The sequence below is a fragment of the Prionailurus viverrinus genome, chromosome B1, assembly GCF_022837055.1.
Source record: "Prionailurus viverrinus isolate Anna chromosome B1, UM_Priviv_1.0, whole genome shotgun sequence".
Lineage (NCBI taxonomy): Eukaryota > Metazoa > Chordata > Mammalia > Carnivora > Felidae > Prionailurus > Prionailurus viverrinus.
Window position 1 is genome coordinate 82,449,952 of NC_062564.1, and position 22,442 is coordinate 82,472,393.

Sequence of the window (22,442 nt, forward strand, 5' to 3'; positions counted from 1 at the left end):
TCATTGGTTATTTGTATGTCTTCTTTTACAACATATCTGGTCATTTCTTTTACTCAGTTTAAAACAGTTTTTAAAAGATATATTCCGTATGTGAGTCCTTGTTGGATTTTTGTGCTATAGATATATTCTTCTACTCTCTGACCTGTCTTTTCACTTTCTTATTCTTGTCTTTTGATGAACATAAATTCTTAGGATTAAATAAAATCCAATTTAATAGTATTTTCTTTTATGGTTAGTGCCTTTGCATCTTGCTTAAGAAGTATTTTTCTGCCTGAGGTCATGTATATTTTTTCAAAAGCATTTTTTATATGTTTTTTCTTTTTATATTTATGTCTATGATGAACTCAAATTGGTTTTTTTGTATGAGGTAGGCCTCAAGGTTCGTTTTCTCCATATGGATATCAAATAGTTCCAATATCATTTACTAAAAATTATCATTTTTTTCATTACAGAATTTCAGTGGCAATTTTTTGCATTGGATTTATATTTAGTCCATATTCTACAAATTTGATTGTATTTATGTGTTGGTTTAAATGTGATTCTTTTTTCCATTCCATTGGTCCAATATCACACTCTCTAAATTACTCTAGCTTTATAATACGTCTTGCCATCTGGTGGTATTGTTTCTCCAAATTTGTTCTATTTCAACATTTGTCTTTCTAAGTTCTTTAAATTTCCATATAATTTTTTCCCCTCCCTGGTATTTAGCTTTCAATTTCACTGGATCTATAGATAAGTTTGAGGAAAATCAAATCTTAATCTTTAAAAAAATTTTTTTTTAATCTTTATTTTTGAGAGACAGAGAGAGAGAGAGAGAGAGAGAGAGAGAGAGAATGAGTGGGGGAGGGGCAGAGAGAGAGGGAGACACAGAGTCAGAAGCAGGCTCCAGGTTCTGAGCTGTCAGCACAGAGCCCAACACAGGGCTCGAACTCATGGACCGCAAGATCATGACCTGAGCTGAAGTCAGATGCTTAACCAACTGAGCCACCCAGGCAACCCCAAATCTTAATCTTAATCTTAAATTCTTAATCTTAATTAAATCTTAATGTTGAATTCCTCCAATCCATTAATATGTTCCATGGCTTGATTTATTTAGGTCTTCTTTACTGTCTCTTTAATATTTCATAGTTTCAGTATAGTGGTCATATACATCTTTTGTTAGGTTCATTTCTAGTTATTTTTTATGAGATTGTATACAGTATTTTTTAAAATTTAGGGGTGCCTGAGTGGCTCAGTTGGTTAAGCGTCTGACTTCGGTTCAGGTCATGATTTCATAGTTTGTGAGTTTGAGTCCCATGTCAGGGTCTGTGCTGACAGCCCAGAGCCTGGAGCCTGCTTCGGATTCTGTGTCTCCCTCTCTCTGTCCCTCCCCTGCTCATGCTCTGTCTCTCTCTCTGTCTCAAAAATAAACATTAAAAAAAAGTTTTTAAAAATAAATGAATAAATACATAAATAAAACATCAAAATAAATAAGTAAGTAAATAAGTAAAATTTCAATTTCCAGTTGTTATTTCCTTAGGTCATAGAAACACAATTACACTTTGTATATTGATTTTGTTTTTAGTGACACTCTAAATTCACTTATTAATTCTAATAGTTTGCAGATCATTTTGAATTTTTTATTTACATAGACATGTCTTCTGCAAATAAAGATAGTGCTTTTTCTGTTTTCCAATATTTTTATCTTTCCCTTCTTTTTCTTTGTCTTTTTCTTTTCTATTGTATTGAATAGGGCTTCCTATACAATGTTGAGAATATGTAATGATGGTGTACATAGTTGTTTTTAGACATTATTGGCTATCACCACTGAAGATGTGGCGCTACTGTGACCTAGTGGGTACAAGCCAGGGATGCTGCTAAATGTCCAAAATGCACAGGCTATACTCCCACGTCAAAGGATTTTCTAGACCCAAATGACAGTAAGTTGAGAAATCTTGGTGTAAAGGAAAGCAGACTAACATCTCATAGACCTCAGGGAATGGCTACTGATAGTCATAGCCTTGACCCTGAATCATTAGGAAAACATTAGATTATGATCAGTGTGCCCTAAAATATAATGCATTCTAGAAAGATTTATGTAAAAGTGGTTAATATTTGCAACACTTTGGGGCTTTCAGACATGTTTCAACTGTCTAAAGAATTAATTTATTTGAAAGATCTTATTTCCAAATGGTGCCAAATGCAGGAAGTATTACAGAAAGTCAAGACCTCTTTACAATTTTTGTATTGCTCAAGGTAATTTAAAAAAGATTTCTGGCTTACTGGATTGATATTTGCACAGAGATTTTTTTTTTTTAAAGTTCTAAAACAAACTGTGGTTTGGACTTCAGGGCCCCAGTGACTATTCTTCCTCTCTATAGAGTCTTTTACACAATAGTCAGCCTAGACCTTGAACCTAAGCAACATTTGTCTATCAGCTGGGAGCTCATTCAAAAGGGTTCCTCCTCCAGACCAGTCATTCCTTTCACTTTCCAACCTGGGGCAGACTCATTTGGCACATGGAAAAGCCAACTAAATTTGGTGTAATTGAAGCAGGTTTCTGGAATTCATCTGAATGGCATGGAGGAGGAGTAGGAAGGTGTCATAGAAGAGAATTATGCAAAAGTTCAGGAAAGGTTAAAATGTGCTGGAAATAAAATGAATAAGCAACGACATCTGGAAATTGATTGAAAAAAGGCAACAACTGAAAGTGCATCTGGGGAAGAGAAAACAGGACCCAGATCGCCACAGATCTGGAAATATCAGGAGCCTAGAGAAAGTTCTATTATAAAGAAAACAAAACAAAATCCCTGTGGCCTGGTGACATGCATTAGAAAGCAAACACATTTGGGTTGACTTTCTGACCAAGAGATATCTATCTATATTTAAGCATGCTTTGTGAGCTATGAAATATGTGCAGAAATGAAGCCCAGAAGAGTCAGAAATTCCAGGGGTAAGGAAAGATGGGACTGCTGTGGCAAAATATAAAACGGTGCAGGGTTGAGTGGAGATGGGCTTTGTAACTGATAGGTCACATATTAGGCAGCAGTAAACAAATTTCATTGCCTCTTTGATCACTGCATTTATGTCTCACATTCCACCTGTCTCCTTAATGAAATACTTTCTTGAGTCCTGGGTCACAATATCATCAAGATGACACTGGCTTGTGATGTGGCATTAGTGTATTTCTAAGTGTATAATGTAACACTGAATAATAGCCACACTGGCACTGCTGGCCATAAATCATGCTATTATCTGCTGGACCTCAATGTCATCATTTAAGTCACAGAGGAATGAGTGTGTACTACAATCTTAAGATATGAAGTGAATCTGTCATATCAAATCTCCAGGGATGATGAGGTAAAGACCGCCAGAGCTTCTGGCTAGTGATTCTTATGGAGACTCAAAACCAGGACAGAGTGCCTTTCACTGCTGGGATTGTGATGGGACTATTTGTCAAGAACCCAGTCCTGTTACTCAGGAAGCTAACAGATTTTTTCCTGCAGTAGTATTTTGGTGCTTTGCTTTCAATATCTCTTCCCTTTAGTTCTTTTGGTCCACTTGGTAATGCTAAACCTTAAAGTTTAAAGAAAAGATGCTATTTTGTAGTGCATATTTATACTAATCCGTGGAGAGGAAGACGATAAGGAAGTCATCTATTCGTAAAGCATTTGCCTGTAAAGGCAAAAATGACACAGTACACAGATACCTCCTGTTATGGGTTGAATGCCCCCTAACTTCATATATTAAAGTTGCAACCCCCAGTATCTCAGAATGTGACAGGATTTAGAGAAGTAATCAAGTAATTAAAGAAGTAATTAAATTAAAATAAGGACATTAGGGCAGGCCCTAATATGACTGGTGTTCTTATAGGAAGACAAGATTCGGATACAGACACACACATAAGCAAGACCATATGAAGATACATGGAGAAGACAGCCATCTACTACCTAAGGAGAGAGGCCTCAGAAGAAACCAGCTCTGCCAAGACCTTAATCTTGGACTTCTAGCCTCCAGAACTGTGAGATAATAAACCTCTGTTGTTTAAGCCACCCAGTTTGTGATACTTTGTTATGGCAGCCCTAGAAAATGAATATATCCACATAGAATTTGATATATTTTTCTGGATAAACAAATATTTTCTTTATGTTTAAGTGGACTATTAAACAAATACTGAGTGTTGTAAATAAAATGAAGAGATAATACCAAATAGCCTCTACAAATTTTCCTAACATAAAATGGACATAGTGTGAATTCACCCTCCATGATACAAATGTTGTCTTAATTTGAATTTTCATAGACTCAGCCCCACAGACTGGGATTGGAGTATATTCACTATTTGGAAGTGACAGCAGGAAATCATGCTCAAGAAGTAGAGAAGTAAAACAGAAAATTTGGGTTAAAAAGCAGACTGCCATCATAGGCAACTGGGGCTCAATCCCACTGAAGACCTCTGGAAGAGAGTATAGAACATGCCTCAGAACTGTTGCTCTTAAAGAGTGAGGCAGGTGCAAACAATAAAACATCTAGTAAAAAACTTAACCAAAGAGATGAAAGACCTATACTCTGAAAACTAAACTACCGTGATGAAAGGAATTCAAGACAATGCAAAGAAATGGAAAGACATTCCATACTCATGGTATGGAGCCACATCAGGCTCTGTGCTGATGGCTCAGAGCCTGGAATCTGCTTCAGATTCTGTGTCTCCCTCTCTCCCTGCCCCTCCCCCACTCACACTCTGTCTCCATCTCTCAAAAATGAATAAATGTTAAAAAAATTTTTTTAAATAGGGGCACCTGTGTGGCTCAGTCAGTTGAACGTCTGACTTCAGCTCAGGTCATGATCTTGCAGTCTGTGAGTTCGAGCCCTGCATCGGGCTCTGTGCTGACAGCTCAGAGCCTGGAGCCTGCTTCGGATTCTGTGTCCCCCTCTCTCTGTGTCCCTCCCCAGCTCATGCTCTGTCTCTCTCTCTCTGTCAAAAATAAATAAACATTAAAAAAAACTTAAAAAAATTTTTTTTAAATAAAAGTAACTACCCTACAATCCAGTAATCGCACTACTGAGTATTTTCCCCAAAATACAAAAATATTAATTCAAAGGATTATATGCACCCTTGTGTTTATTGCAGCATTATTTACAATAGCCAAACTGTGGAAGCAGCCCAAGTGTCTATCAATAGATGAATGGATAGAGGTCGTGTATACATACAATGGAATATTATTCAGCCTTAAAAAAGGAATGAAATATTGCCATGTGCAACAATATGGATGGAGCTACAGAGTATTATGCTAAGTGAAATAAGTCAGTCAGAGAAAGACAAATACCATATGATTTCACCCAATTGTGGAATTTAAGAAACAACAACAACAACAAAAAAGAACAAAGGAATAAAAGAGAGATAGAAAAACTAAGAAACAGACTCTTAACTACAGAGAACAAACTGATGGTTACCAGAGGGGAGGTGGATGGGGGAGGTGAAATAGGGGATTAAAGAATACACTTCTCATGATGAAAAAAATTAAGTCATGATATCCATGACTAGCCTAGCCCCATGCCCACTACAGCATAAACAATGGTTGCTCACCATCAATATCACCATCATTAAGGTGGCTGTTATTACCCTGGTAGACGGCTGGAGTGCTCTGAAAACCTGGCCCTCCACAGCTCAGTGGTAACAGGTTCTTTTGGGGTGCCTGTGATAACCATGTTTTTACCCAATTACAATTTGTTTTTTATCTCCCCTTACAAGAGGTTAATACTGAATCAATTCACTCCAACATAATCTTTAAAAAGAAAAAAATATAGTCTCATCAACCAAAATATCCAGGCCACCTGTCCATATTTCCTGGCTGGGAAGAAGTGTTCAGAAGGTGCTCACTCACATGAAAGACTCCCATCAGAGTCATCTTCCCAGAGTGTGTTAATTATTTTCAGTGTCTCATGGAAGCATGGGTGACATGTCCCAGCTAAAGGCACCAGGGATGAATCAAGGGTTATCAGTCTTCTATGCACTAACAAGGGGACCTCAGGCTGTTACCTGCCCACAGTTGGGAGTCCATCTTGTAGAAGACATACCAGGCCCAATGAGCCCACCTAAATGAACACTAAAGCTGAGCCTGAAACCCCCAGTGAAAGAGCCTACATGAGCATTTGGGACTTCCGGAAGGGATGTAAGGGCCCAGAGATGGCAGAGTGCTCCCAGGAGATAAACTGGTGATTTGGGGTAGCAGTCATGAAACTTAGTTGTTGAAGCTGACTTCAACTTCAAATCCCGCCTTCATCTCTTATTACCCTTGTGACTTTGGACAAATCTCTTAATACGTTACTTACTCCAGTCCCCTGCCTTTAAGGAACTGGAAGGCAAATGGGGACACGGGTGAGCAAGGGCAGTAATTGCAAGAGAATGATGTGTACTGTCCTAGAGGTAAACCCAGGAGATAGTGGGAGAAAAGAAAAAAACAAAACAAAAGAAAAAAATGAGGCAGGTGTAGTATTTATGCATCAAATCCATTTGTCATTGCTTGAAAGCTGCACCTCCCTGGTAGCCCTCCCCTATTCTGCTCAGGCAGCCAGAGTCCTAGGCAGAGGGTCTCAGCTGCCTACAGTGAGTACTCAGGCTTCCATTGAACAATGAGGTCCACGGGGATATGGACAGGGCACTGAAGGGACACTGTACATATGCTTTCTGTGTGTTAGCGTCTCTTTGGAGGAAGCCTGTGATTCAGGTGGTACTGCTCTAGCGGTAGGCCAGGGGCTTAGGCTTGCTGAGCCTGCCAATCAAGTCATTTCACCCCCACAACCATAGTATTTGGTTCACAAGTCCCAAGCCAGAACACAGAGCTCTCTCCAGGACTTTTGCCAGCAAAGAGGCTCCCTCTTTACACTGAGATTTCTAGCTGCAAAGCTGATGAAGGTGGAAGCTACCAGTAGCTATCTCTAGCTCCAGGTCAGGAGAGCTGGTCTGAGGTTGACATAATCATACCGAAAACTCATCAAGAGATGGTACACAGGATATGCCCCAGGATCCGGGCTTAAGCTTGGGCGTCATAGTTACATGAGTCCATCAATTCCCTTTGTTTGCTAAAATTATTTGATTGGGGTTTTTGTTACTTCAAACTAGAAGAGGCTCATCTTTTTTTATTTTTTAATGTTTATCTATTTTTGATAAACATTTTTTGAGAGAGAGAGAGAGAGCAAGGGAGGGGCAGAGAGAGGAGACACAGAATCTGAAGCAAGCTCTAGGCTCTGCGCTGTCAGCACAGAGCCCGACACGGGCCTCGAACTCTCAAACCATAAGCTCATGACCTGTTTTTTTTGTTTTTCTTTCTTTCTTTCTTTTAGGCTCATCTTCTTACCAATAAAATTATTTGTGCATCATGCATCATATATATATATGTGTGTGTGTGTGTATATATATATATATATATATATATACTTTCACTTTTCTTTTTCAGATTTTAACATTTTAGGATACTAATAGTTTTGTTTTAAGTTACGGTAAAATATACTTGACATAAGATATACTTTTGTTCAGTTAGCTCAGGCTGCTGAGCTAGAATACCATAGACTGAGTGGCTTAAACAAGACAAATATATTTCCACTGTTCTGGAAACTGGGAAGTTTCCAGGGTGCCAGCATGGCCAGGTTTGGGTGAAGGGCTTCTTCCTGCTCTACAGATGGCCACCTTCTTGCACTATACTCACGTGGCCAAAAAAGAGCAAAAGACCTTTCTTGTGTCTCTTTCTATAGGGCCACTAACCCCATTCATGAAGGCTCAACACTCATGGCTTAAATAATTCCCAAATATCTCACCTCCAAATACTATCACATTGGCAATTAGGGCTTCAACATACAATTTTTGGGAGGACACAAATATTCAGTCCATAGCACCATTTTATCCATTTTTAAGTGTCAAGTTCCTTCATCACTGATGGTGATGGTGTGCAACCATCACCACTCTTCATTTCCAGAACTTTTTCATCACCCCCACCAGAAACTCTGTGCCTATTAAATACTAACTCACATTGTCTCTTTTCTTGGCCCTTGGAAACCACTGTACTACTTTCTGGCTCCATGAATTTGCCTCTTCTATATACCTCATAGAAGTGGAATCATACGATATTTTTTGTTTTGCATATGACTTATTTCACTTAGCATAATGTTTTCCAGGGTCATCTGTGTTGTACCATGTGTCAGAATTTCATTCCTTTTTCAGGCTGGCTAATATTCTATTGTATGTATATACCACATTTTGTTCATCTGTTTATTTTTCTATGGACAGTTGGATTCTTTCCATGTTTTGGCTATTGTGAATAATACCACTGTGGACATTGGCGTATGAGCATATTCTGCCAGCAGGAGCTCAGATCAGTCCTGAGGTGTCATTCAGCAGTGTAAGGTTCTGGGCTCTGGGGTCAGGGCCTGGCTTCCACAGCTTCAACATTGGCGAAGAGCCCCAGTTTCTCACTCTCTCTTATTCCTGCCCGCTGCCTCCTTACTTTTATTTATTTACTTACTTATTTACTTATTTTCTTCCAAGTTTTTATTAAATGCCAGTTAGTTAACATACAGTATGTTAGTTTCAGGTGTAGAATTTAGTGCTTCAACACTTCCATACAACACCTGGTGCTCATCACAACAAGCGCACTCCTCAATCCCCATCACCTATTTAATCCATGTCCTCCCCCTCCCCATGCCCTGCCCCGGGCTCCACCCCTGCCCCCCACACCTCTCCTCTGGTAATTGTCAGTTTTTTTCTCTATAGTTAAGAGTCTGTTTCTTGGTTTGTCTCTCTTTTTTATCCCTCTATGTTCAACTGTTTTGTTTCTTAAATGTCACATATGAGTGAAATCATATGGTATTTGTCTTTCCCTGACTGACTTATTTTGCTTTTCATCATACTCTCTCACTTCATCCATGTCATTGCCAATAGCTGGATTTCATTCTTTTTTATGGCTGAGTAATATTCTACTGTATATACACATACCACATTTTATATCCATTTATCAGTTGATGGACATTTGCCACTTACTAGCTTTTAATCTTTGGCTAGTTATTTACAATCATAATTATACCTATTAATAATAAATATAATACTTAGTAATATGATAGCCATGATCATGAATCCACACTGTGCAAATAAAGCATTAGAACTATATGTGTATTCCAGCTAGTTGTTATAGTATTAAAGGGTGGTGTGTCAAACGATTCTTTGCAAGCAACAAAATCTAGCTCTGACTAACATAAACAAAACAAAACAAAGGGACATTTATGTGAAAGCTCCTCAGGAGTTCACCAAACTGATGGGGAGACAAGTTTGGAAAAAGCAACATGAAGCCATTAGAGGGGGCTCCTAGAAAGACAGAACCCCAGCTGTTTCCTCTCTCATTGAGTCATTCCCCTCGATATTCCAAGTTTCAGAAGAGGGAGTCTGATAAGGTTGATCCTATACCAACTCATCCTTGGGTGGGGTCAGGTTGGGCGTGTTGAGAAAAGAGTAGTCAGGGAGGAGGAGGGGGATCAGCAGTAACGGAAAGGATGTTCCCGGATCCCTTTGACTTCTGAAGGCCAAGCCAGGGCATCTGAATTTACCATATCACTAACGTGGCACACAGTGGGCGAGATGTAATTCCCCAAAGGAAATTAGAATGTCTTTTGGACTTACCACTTAATTTTTTTCACATACACCCTAAAATAGGAGAATGAAAACTCTTGGATTAGAGTAGTGCTTCTCAAATTTTAATGTGCATAGGAATCACCTGGGGAATCATGTTAAAATGAAGATTCTGATTCAACAGATTTGAGGCAAGCCTGAGATTTTTCAGGTACTAAACTCGCAGATGATACCTTTCGTGCCAACCTATGAACAACACTATAAGAACAAGGCATTAGAAAATTGTGTGTGTGAGCAATGATTTGATACTAATAATTCATCTTTTTATTTTTTATGTTATATATAATTTAAAATTTCTTTTACTGAGATACAATTCACATACTGTAGAATTCATCATTTATAGTGTACAGTTCAATGCCCTATAGTATATTCACAAGGTTGGGTGAATATTCATCACCATCTATGGGGCCCCTGGGTGGCTCAGTCGGTAAAGTGTCTAATTCCTGATTTTGGCTCAGATCGTGATCTGGATGTTCATGAGATAAAACCCTGTGTTGGGCTCTGTGCTGACAGCATGGAGCCTGCTTGGGATTCTCTCTCTCCCTCTCTCTCTGCCCCTCCCCTGCATGAGCATGAGTGCTGTCTCTCTCTCAAAAATAAGTAAACATTAAAAAAAAATCGAATTTCAGAACATTTTCATCATCCCCCCAAATTTCCCCTATTAGAAGTCATTCGCCATTTCTTCCTTTCCTCAGCTCCTGGCATCCACCAAACTATCCTCTGTCTCCATGGAGTGGCCTATTCTGGACGTTTTATATAAGTGAAATAATATAATATGTAATCTTTTATGTCTGGTGCTTTAATTAACATAATGTTTTCATGGTTCATCCATCCAGTGCAAGCCTGAGACTTCATACATTTTTATGGCTGAATAATATTCCATTGAATGGACATCCCACATTTTATTTATCTTCTCATTAGTCCAGGAACATTTGGGGTTATTTCCATTTGGGGGCTATCATTAATAGTGATGTTGTGCACATTTGTGTGCATGTTTATGTGTTTACATACTCCAGATCTCCTGCCTATATATCTAAGAGTGAAACTCTATGGTTAACTTTTTGAGGAAGTGCCAAACTTTTTCTCACAGAGGCTGCATCACTACACACACACCAACAATAATACTTCACATCCTCATCAACACTTGTTACTATCAGTCTTTGATTACAGTCATTCAAGTGAGTATGAAGTGGTATCTTATTGTGGTTTTTAATTGCATTTCTCTAATGGCTAACTGTGGTAAGCATCTTTTTATGTGCTTATTGGCCACTTATATATTTTCTTTCGTGAGATATCTATTCAAATCTGTTGGCTATTTTTTGCTTGATCTGGTCTTACAGCTTTTTTTGAAGTTTATTTATTTATTTTGAGAGAGAAAGCAAGAGTGGGGGAGGAGCAGAGAAAGAGAGAGAGAATCACAAGCAGGCTCTGCACTGTCAGCATGGAATCCAATGTGGGGCTCTAACTCACGAATCATGAGATCATGACCTGAGCCGAAGTTAGATATTTGGCCAACTGAGCCACCCAGATGCCCCTCTTTTGTCCATTTTTAATGGGGCTGTTTGTGTAATTTTATTGTTTAGTTATAAGAATTCTTTAACACTTCTGGATACCATTTGTCCAAAAGACTATTCTTTCTCCCGTTAAATGGTGTTGGCACCATGGCACTTGTCTAAATCGACCATAGATGTGTAGGTTTATTTCTGGATCCTCAATTCTATACCATTGATTTATATGTCTGTCCTTAGGCTAGTACCACACAGTCTTGATTACTATAGCTTTACAGTAAATTTGAATTGGGAAGAGTGAGTTCTTCACCTCTGTTCTTCTGTAAGATTTTTTGGCTATCATGAGTCCTTTACATTTCCATATGAATTTCAAAGTCAGTTTGTTAATTTCATCAAAAAAGGAAACTTTCTTTGGGTTTAGTTTTACCCTCCTAAGATGAAAGGATAGGTTATTAGTTTGAGGGCTTCTTTCTTAATATAGGCATTTTACAGCTATAAATGTCCCTCTAAGTACCGCTATAACTGCATCTCATCAGTCATGGTATGTTGTGTTTTAGGTTTATTCATCTTTAAGCATTTCCTGATTTTCCTGTATTTCTTCTTTGAAGAATTGCTTTTTAAGAAGGTGTTGTGTAATTTTCACATATTTCTGCCGGTTTCAAATTTCCTTCTGTTATTGATTTCCAATTTTATTCTATTGTGGTCAGAGAACATATGACCATGGTACAATTTCAGTCGTTTTAAATTTATTGGTATTTGTTTTATGTATCAGTAAAAGCATATGATCTAACCTGGAAAATATCTCACATGCACTTGAGAAGAATGTGCATTCTCCCATTCTTAACTAGAGTCTTTAGGTATAGTTAGCTTAGAATGCTTTTCAAGTCTTCTATTTAATTGTGGATTTTTTTGTCTCTTGTCCTATCTATTATTAAAAGTAGAGTATTTGAAGTCTCCACTATTATTGTTGAATTGTCTATTTCTCCTTCAAGTTTGTCAGTTGTTGCTTCACGTATTTTGGTGCTCTGTTGTTAGGTGCAATTATCTTTGAGATAGGAGGGAAAAAGATAAGTTCTAAACAAAATTTCATTTATTCTCTTTTATTATTACCCATGTATTTACCTTTACCGACTTTCATTTTTCTTTATGTAGATCTGAGTTGCTGTCTAGTGTCCTTTAATTTCACCTAGAAAGTCTCTCTTTACTATTTTTGTAGGGCAGGTCTCTGGTTCATTTATTTGTTTCTTGTTTAATTAATTCAGAAAGAAGATGATTCAACCATATGGATGGCTATGAAATCTTTAGAGATAACATAAAATGATAAAACAATAATTAGTCCTTGTTACAAAAAATATTTTGCATTCTTTGGAAATACTGTAGTTCTTTTATTTTGAGCCAGTTCTATAGGTTCTCTTGTTTCTAAAACTGAAAAAAAAATTCTTTTTTGTAAGAGTGATGGAAAAACCCTTCCTGAATGTAGCAATACTAATAATTAAATTATGAAAAGCACTTCAGTCTTCAATTATGAAATAAATTCTTTGTGAAATCAAATCTAAGTCTGTAAACAATGGTGTTTGTTTAAAAAACTGAACAAATAATGGAAAGTTTAGATAAAGGCACAGAACATAATTCTTGAATATTGAGTGGTAGGATTGTCTTTCATAACTCCTTCCAAAGTGTTTTATACATATTAATTTAAACCTCACAAGTTTTCACTGGTAGATCATTTATCCACAAGTGTTTGCGAGTAGATCATTTATCCCAGAGGTAGAGGATGGAAGTGAAGATACAACTAATAGAGTCTGGAATTATAATTTTCTTACCAGAAGCAAATGTTATTTCAGAATGGCCCTGGACTTTTAGAGAGAACTAGCAGGCTTCTATAGGCATAATAGCAGTTGTATTTAATCATGGACAAGAAGAATCCAAAATAGGCCTTGGCACACAGCGAGTGTATTTAGTGGCCTTGCACCATAGAAACATGTCAATTTGCAATGTACCATAATCCCACACTATTTCTGATCTTGCCCATCACAGACTCTCTTGTTTCTTTGGCCATGTAGGCAGGGAGGCAAGTGCTCTCCTTCAAGTCACTGAGGAACTGATTGCTGTCATAACACATCTGTTGATATCATTTGGGCCAAGCATGTATTGTCGATCTTACTCAAGAATAGTACTTTGCTCAAAGCCCTTTTGGAGAGTTCCTTCCCAGCATGACTCATCAGGAAGTTTTCTCAGAAACTTAGTGGCTATCTGTGAGGTCCAGCCACTAATGATCTACCTTCCTGTTCAGGCAGGATATTTTCCCTTACCCAACTAAAGAAATCCTTTTTATAAAGAGTCCTCCTGCTGAGCTTTTGGAGGATTAAGTGCCTAGTTGAGTGCCCTCCACCAGGCAAAGCTGGAATGGATTTGGTTGATTTCTTAATTCTGTGGAATCCATTTTGAAAACTGTCATCCAAAGCAGATTAACAGAATGATTACCTTGGCTATTTGTAGATTCCACCCATGGTTCTGAGGGCTTGATATCAAGTCTTTCCTATCTTGAATGTGATGCACTGAACAAGGAAGAGCAAAACAACCCATTTCAATGAATCTTGATACTTTATGAAAATCAGGTCTAAGACTAACCCAATATGATTTTTCAAGAGAAGTCTTGTTGATAGACAAGCTATTTTTCTCAAGGTCTTTCCATCTAGCTGGTTACCTAAGGTCTAGTTTATTTACTTCTTCCACTAGGTGGCAGGACTTTTAAGCAATGTTGCAAGTGTGTCCCAGAAAGTTCTCTTGGAACAGAGAAGTTAGAATTGTCAACATTTGATGCAGGTCAGAAAGTTTAACTGGATTATGCCTCTGGGTTTCTATGATTACCTTGCTTTACATTCCTCCTGTAATGCAGTTTATTTTTCCAGACAAACAATGCATTAAGAATGTGCTTTTGCTTTTGGCATGATGTCTCAGTTGCAGAAATTATTTTAATCACAGATCCGTGACTGCAACATCTGTGGTTTCTTGTTTTCAGGAGGGAAGAGGAGTGCGCCATGGACTCTGAAATGACAAAGGAGATAATCTTTCATTTCCATCTAAAATGTCAAGGGAGGAGGTTGGAGTGTTTGGGCTTGAAAATACATAACAAGAAATAAAAGGTATGATATTTAAGATGTGGAAAATACTACAAATGTATAAGAGAAAGTCAGTTGCTTCTGTGAATTAGTATTTTGTGAATTATTGGGATCAAATTATGTTTTGCTTAAATTTCATTACCAAATAATGGCTCCTTTGGCCCATAATTTAAGGTGAGTGGCATTTGGGGTGATCCTGGCTAATTGAGAAATTAGTCAAGATACTCTAGAAATCGTGTCATCAAATACAAGAGAAAAATATTTTCCCAGCTTTCTGAAAATAAACTGGTGAAAAATGAAAAGGTCAAATTGCCATAAGCCCTTTGGCTTTTGTTATGGGCAGTTGTGAATAGCATCACTCACTCTCAGATAACTGGAGCTTGAGTTACATGAAATAAGCCTTTGGAATTAAGTTGATGGGTGGTCTTCACTTTAGTTTGTTACTCTGGCACTTGGGTGCCAATACTTAATATTCATGATTAAGTCCAAGGAAGAAAATGCTTGAAATTACAACCTTCTTTTGTGTTTGGAGAAGAATCTAGTTTCAGCCCAACTTTTCATTTAACCAACATGTTTTAACTTTCCCTAACAGAGAAGGGGTAGAGTTCCAAGTACTATTAAATGTTTACCTTTGGTTCACTTGCTGTAGAATGTGACAGGTTTACAGATGTGTTTCCTGTATGAAGACAAGGAACCTGTTTCTTTCTCTCTCCTGCAATGCAAAACCTCACAAAAGCCTATATAATGCGGATACAGCTGTTGGGAAAGTTCAGGCATAGAAACTCCCCAAATGTGTAATCTATTGTCTCCTTGGCTGCTCCTGTTAATATCTGGCTTTCATAGACAGGTGCCCTTATTTATAAACACCTCCCATGAAGCCAACCAAAGGCATAAGCGGTGCCTGTCAGGGTGAGTGATGGGTGTAGTAGGAACGAATAAATGGGTGGGATGGTGGTGAGTTGAAACCTGAGCTCTTCTAATCCCTTGGAGCAGGACACCTGGAAGCTCCTCGTGCTACTCCCCCCTCACGGCCCCTGTTTTTTTCAGATATGGGAGGGGGGAGAGAAGTAAATAAACAGTGTGTGTATGTGGGGGAGGGGGATGGGATGAAGAGGTGTTTGGTGTGTTTTCATCCCAGAGAGTGAACTTCAAAAAGCCTCTCATGACTGAAAACAAAGCTATGAGGGGTGGTGCTTTGCTTTTCACTTTGGTGGCCCTTATACTTTACAGGGAATGCCTTTGACCCACTGCCTGCCAGCCAGGCTTCTCTTTCCTGCTTCTTTTGCCTCTTGAAATTCTCGGAGTTGAGGCCAAATCTTCTTAGTCTGCTGTGTAATCCAGTCCCTTTGGTGACTTTGGAAACATCGGTTGGGTCTTCCACAAGGCTGATACATCATACATGGGTTTTCAGACTTGTAAAATGAGAATATTCTTTTCTCCTTTATTTTGAATTTATGGCAATGCCCATCAAATCCAATAGTTTGTGCTTGATAGTTTAAATAAACTGTTATAGTAGCATGACTCTGTATGCGGTTAGTCCTGAGAAATGAAGCTTAATTTAAATACCATTAATAAGCTAATTTTTTTCTAAGAGGCAAAGCACTGTATAGACAGTTCCTATGTTGAAGAGGAAAGGCTTTGGAATTAGGCACATTGGGTATAAATTTCTTTTTCAGCATTTATTACTTGTAAATGACCTCGGACAAGTTATTATACTTCCTTGTGCCTTAGTTTTCTTCCTCTGTAAGGTAGAGGTATAATATCTCTGTTTAAATGCTGTGATTGGGTGAGTGAATAATAAACGAGCAGCACTCATTCTGATGTGGAGCGCTGGTTCAGTAGATGCTAACTCCTTCCTGCAAAGATTCTTGGCAGAACCTGTTTTAAAACAAAGATTAATGATGAAGCAGTGCCTCTAAGACGTTACCTTCTGGGTTGTTTTGAGTTTTCTGCTGATTTCACACTCTCCTGGAAGAAATCCTAGGTACAAGAAGCTCAGTTAAAGACAATGTATGATGAATGGGAAAGGAAGAGAACATGAATGGTGTCCTAATCAGGAAGATTTTTTTTTTCTGGTCATAGAACTTTTGCTTGCCCCTATTAATACCCATCTCAAGAGATAAAAGCAGGTGTGTCTCTTTCTCTACCCATGTGACACCACTTTTGAAGAAATTGATGTACTCTTTCTTGCCTGTTTGATAGAAATCTAACTCCAGGATCAATAAGATAAGAATATTAGAACTGGAAGAAACTACCCTTATTATTGAAACAGAATGTCAGAGGATCCAGGACGAGTTTGAGAACCAGAGATGCAACATAGTAAATTCACAGCGGAGCAAGGATTATAGTCAAGATTATTTGATTTTGAATCCAGAATTCAGAAAGGGTGTTTCATCGTAAGTGTTTTTTTCTTCTCATCAGCTGCTACTCTTGGTTGACTGGAAAGATGAAAGCCAACATTAAAAAGGTGGACTTTTTTTTGCTTTTCTTCAAACAAATCTTTATTGACTTGAAAGAGAGGAGGCAGATGGGTTCAAAGTGGAAAACAAGAAATGATCCAGAATGGTTTTTCCAGGATGCAATTGCCACAGCATTTTCTGTTCGGGGAAAATATTGTAATATTGAATCATGAATTTGTCATTGATCCTTAATGAATGATAAGCACAGACTCACTGATTTGAGGAGCGTTTAATTAATGTAACTTGTAGGAAATCAGAGGGAATATTTATTAAAGACGTATAAGGAGCTATCTCACATGGGTTTGTTTTGACTGTTGAACGTAAGTAAATAAATCATAGCGAGATTTCTCAGGCTCTACAACTATGCATTCAAAATTAACAACCAGTTTCTGGCCAAAATCTTCTCTCTAACCTGGGTTCCGTATCTTGTTCCAAGAGCAGTGTACTCGGCCAAGCATACCGGATGGGGCATCTGCAACAAGGATTGGAAAGGAGAATTTTGCCCTGAGTTTGAAGGTGTTATTTTTCCCATGGTTTGATTTGCCTGGCATTCTTTGCCTGGCATTTTTTCCTTTTCCTTTGCAAGGAAAGGGAGAAATGAGGAGTGTTAGTTGCTGACGAAGTCAAGAGGGCGCTGAGGCTGGCTGGGTTTATTACTTTTGGCCGATACACAGTGTGATGTGGTTCTACTTCCTATTTGCAGAGCCTTTCTAGAAACCTGGGCTCTGTTCTTCAGTGAGTCCTCCTTGTCGGCTTACATATATTTAAAAAGGGAGAATGAAGGTCCAAAAGAAGGAAAGGAATTTTAAAAAGCAGTTTCTTAAAGAGAACAGGGAACCCCACGGGAAAGCAGTGTATCAGAAGGGATAGTGCAGAAGATGATTCTCAGCGTGTAAAACGTGCCCATCGTTCCCAGTATAGAATTTGTGGAACGTGTACATGTAATGTCTCTCTCATAGCCCACTGGAGGTAATAATCATGGTGACAACAGCATCAGACATGACATGTGTGTGGCACATCCCAGTTTATAGATGACTCGCTTGCACATATTATTTCATTTAAAGGATGAAGGGATGGGACACACAGCAGACTTCTTGAGTAGTCATGTGAAAAACCCCCCAGGGCTCGGGCCCCAGGACGTCACACCGGTGCAGGATAGAGGAGGAGGCACTGGGCCTGGCATGTAGGTATCTGGTTTTGGCTCTGCTCAGCCATCAAAGCTTTGAATACAGGATTAGCCCCTCAGCCTGTTTTCTCATCTTTAATGCCATACAATTATATGAGATGATCTCTAAGAATGCTCCTGGCACTAACATTCGAATTCTGTGATCCAGTTCCCTCGATGGGGAGAAACTTTCATCTTAAAGAAGGCATCTTTTGAATGTAGAAAGGCTGTCTCTGTTCTTGGAGGAAGCTCCATATTGCAGCCAGCAGTTTGTTCCGAGGTTTACACTTGGTTTACGAAACCATTATCTTTTCAGGCATGCAGCAAGCTAAAAAAAAATATTGCTTTCATCACCACCATTTCTATTTTGAAACAGAAAATTCTCTTTGAAAAGATTTAAATGGGAGTGTGTATTTCACATATTGTGTAACTACCCCCCGGTGTAACAAGTCTAACAAAAACAAGGATCACTTATCGGATGCCATAAGCCAAGGCTTTTTGAATGTAATTCTAAGCCAGGAATATCTTCAATCTGCACACATAAATACTTATGTTACTTAAAAAGAAGTTTCTACATGGCCAGGCAAATATAGGAAAATGAAGAGCATATGTGCATATAGGAAAGGACAAGCTAGCTGTGATTCGACGATGATCTGGGGGTGTGTGTGTGTGTGTGTGTGTGTGCATTCATGCACGCGTGCACATGTATGTGTACGTGTGCGAGAGAGGGAGAATTAAGGAAGGTGGCAATGATTGAAAGAACAAATGTTGTAAATTCAGAGTTAGAAAATAAAATCATAGAAATCTTGCTTCTTTAACTTGGGACTTATGATTCCACTGCATACTTGTTTTTATACACACCTTAAAAGGTGATCTTAAAACCAATGGGAGTGAATTTAAAGTAGCATGGGAGAGAGAGGGAAAAAAGCCAGTGAGATTATTGCCTTTAGTAGAATATCAGTTTCTGGGTTTGGGGTTTTTAATTATATTTCTCCTTAGTGTCGAGAAAACTTTGCTGTTTGTCGTTAGGAGCTATATTCTTTCCCAATGCCAACTATATGCTTCTCTTTTTAGTAACTTTTTATTATTCATTTTAAGTAGTCTGTGTCACAATCATTTAAAAAATAAACTTATTATTTTGGAGTAGTTTTAGAATTGTGGAAAAGCTGCCAAGACAGTATGAAGAGTTTCTAAATATCTGTCACCCCGTTTCCCCAGTGTTAATATCTACATTGCAATGGCACATTAGACAAAACTAAGAAATTGATATTGGTATGATGCTACCAATGAAACACCAGACTTTATACAGATTTTACCCGTTTTTTCCACTCATGTCTTTTTTCTGTTTCAGAATCCAATCCAGAATACCACGTTGCTTTTAGCCTGCTATGTTTTATTTGGGCAAGCAGAAGGGTCTGGGGAGAGACCCACAACTGCCTTGAAGAGGTGTTGCCTTTTTCCTAGGTTTTCCTTCCATGTTGCTCTAGAGGTAGTGTTGCACAATGCTTAGCTAGCCTCTGCTTTTCTGACCAGGCACTGATTGCCCCCAAGATGGCTTTGGGTGGTCCTCCTTGACAGTGTCATTTGCAAATCTCTATCAGGGCACTCTTCAAGCTGGGCTGCAGTCTCACTCACAGGTATCAGGAGTCATTTAGCCTCAAAGGCGCATCTCAGCAGAGAAGAACTGCTGCTCAGTCAGGCAGTGTAGGTCGTTCCATGTGGGTTCCGTGGGGCAGTAAAGGAGTCTTGAGTCCTTTGTTTATAGATGGTAGCTAGACCCTAAAAATGTAAGCCCCATGAGGCAAGGGATTGTTTCCATTTCGGTCACTGCCGTCTTTCCAGGTCTACCTGGTGCCTGACCCAAAGTCAGCTCTTAATAAATATTTGTTGAATGAATGAGTGAATGCGTAAAAAGGTGAGAAACTGCGGGGCTACAGGAACACCAGCAGAGACAGGGAACACCATGGTTGGCAAAGTAAGGGCATTTGGCTCTTTCCCTCCCCACCCAGGCGGCCTTGGCAGTGAGGAGGAAGGAATCCTCCCCAGTGGGGGGCAGTTTGGAGTTCTTCAGCCCACTCTTCGTTGGAAGGCTCACTTCCCTGCATCACACCTGGCTATATTTCAAAGATTAATGAACAGCATCTTGTCAGATTTAATATATTGCACTTGGGGAGTTTACTTTGACGATGTAATCATAAATTCCCTGAGCTGCGAATTATACCGTAAGGACTTAAATGAAGTTCTAGTGAGAACCAAAGAAACAGGAATCACCATAAAATGTAAAAAGTGCCAGTTTTGAGAGAAAACTGTAAATTTTCTAGGACATTAGGTTTCAAAAGAAGGATTACACACAGACTAAACAAAGTAGAAGTCATAAAAATTTAAAGACACCACAAAACATAACAAAAATAAGATCCTTTTTAGTTATGACAGAATTCTAAAAGGAAACTTACACCAAATTATGCCACCCAAGCAGAGCCATTAATTAACCTAATGAGAAAATATGTTCCATTTCCATGGCCAAAGCATGTCAGGAAGTCTTTGACATTTTAAAATAGGAAAGAGAGAGAGAGAGACAGAGAGAGAGAAAGAGAGAGAAAGAAGAAAGAAAGAAAGAAAGAAAGAAAGAAAGAAAGAAAGAAAGAAAGAAAGAAAAAGAAAGAAGAAAGGAACAATTGCACCAATTCTAAAAAGTTTCAAAAATTAACTTATCAGTTCAGGAAATCTGAGGTACTTTTGATAATATCCTCAATGACCCCTTGGGGAAATTTTTGCAATTGTTGCATAAATGAAATGTGGATTACAAAAGCGGTATTGGGAAAAAGAAGTTAGAGTCAAGGGAACAATCAGGAAACTAAGGATCAGAATCTTAAGTGTAAGCTTAGCCACTGACCTTTGGGCAGCACTTCACAAGATGAATTTGAGCCATGTGGAGAGATAATGCAATAACCTCCCGTCAACCCTTTTCCCCCAAAACCTACAATGACCCGTGTAAAGACTAAAGCAAAGCGTGAAGATATAAAAATATGTATTGTGAAATAACAACAAAAATTCCCAAAGCCAACCCTCTTTCTGTTTCTTAGTAATTCTGTTGGTTTCGTGATTAATGTTACTTACATTACAACTACAGTTGTTTCCTCTCTGGATTACCTTTTTTTTTTTTTTTATCCCCCTTCTTCCTGAGCCCCTTCAATGACCCAAATCTCTCTACCTGCTCTTAGCCTTGAGCCTAGTTATGAGCTCAGAGTGAGACCTGGGCAATTCACAGATGCTCTTTTCTTTTTCATCTGAGAAATGGAGATAATGATATTTCCCATATATTTCACAGAAGTTGTTTCAAGGATTAGTGAGGTCATTTGGGCAGGGTGCTTTGAGGTCTTCAAATGAAAAGGCTATAAGAGCCTAACATGTTATTAGTCAGCGTTATTCAATTGCTGCACAGTCTTGGACTACCACAGTTATAGTCAAGAAGGCATTAGTCAGGGGTTTATGCGTTTCTCCCCAAGATTACTCTTAAAACTGAAATTGCAAAGTGGTCCCAGTTGTGAAAGTTGAAACCAGAGTAGGTATGAAGGCTCGAGGCCTGATTCACAGGCATCCCGGGTGGTGCTATGTGGCCTGGACAGGCTCCAGGTTTCACCTTCTCTGGTGACCTGAGAGGTAACCTGCCCTTTCACACTTTCAGAGGTGATAGACAGTTAACAGGGTCTTGGCAGCCCAGGAAATTTTGCCTCAAGGTCTGAGGTCAGAGATGTTTTTCCAGCCTATACAAGGAGGGCAGTCTAATTCTTGCTAGCCTACTGATCCTGCCAATCATTTTAAGCGGCCCTCCATTTGGCTTACTCCATTTGAGTAGAAGAAATGACTCACGTCCACCATTTTTCAGTCTGAGACATCACTGAGCTGTCTACTCACCTCCCTTCAGGAATAGCCACAAGGCCCCTGGAAATGTTCAAAGATGTACCTAGACTTCACAGACTCCAATGCCCCTTAGCTTGGTGTCTGTACCTGGGCATCAAGAGCCTGGCTTTCAGGATTTTGGACTTGTCCCAAGATCATATTATTGAACCCAAAGATCTTTAAATGATTAATTTTTTTTGTAAGTTTGTTTATTTATTTTGAGAGAGACAGAGACAGCATGAGTGGGAAAGGGGCAGAGAGGAGAGAGAGAGAGAGAGAGGGAGAGAGAGACAAAGAGAATCCCAAGTAGGCTCCACACTGCCAGCGCAGAGCCTGACACAGGGCTTGGACCCACAAAGCCATGAGATCACGACCTGAACCTGAACCAAGAGTCGGACGCTTAACTGACTGGGCCACCCAGGCGCCCTTAATGATTAATCTTTTTAAATACGAAAAATGCTGAGGATCTTTATATGGAAGCTGCATCCTGATGAAGATAAAACATTTTGAAAATAATTTAAACTCTAAACTCTAGATTTGTGTTAGATACATCAAATTTGTTGATTTTAGAGTTGTTGATTATTAGATCAGAGTTTGGAGTCGGGGCTAAAATTCTTAGGTGCATCTGAGTGGGGG

At 38.8% G+C, this 22,442-nt stretch overlaps 1 protein-coding gene across 1 annotated transcript in view; it reads left to right on the top strand.

Moving 5' to 3' along the window:
- Positions 1 to 16,990, top strand: part of ANAPC10 (anaphase promoting complex subunit 10) — a 262,048-nt gene extending 245,058 nt beyond the window's left edge. The window contains exons 7-8 of the transcript XR_007151768.1: positions 14,183 to 14,306; positions 16,485 to 16,990. The gene's annotated coding sequence lies outside the window, so the exon portion shown is untranslated. The remainder of the gene's footprint in view (positions 1 to 14,182; positions 14,307 to 16,484) is intronic.
- The last annotated feature ends 5,452 nt before the right edge of the window (positions 16,991 to 22,442 follow it).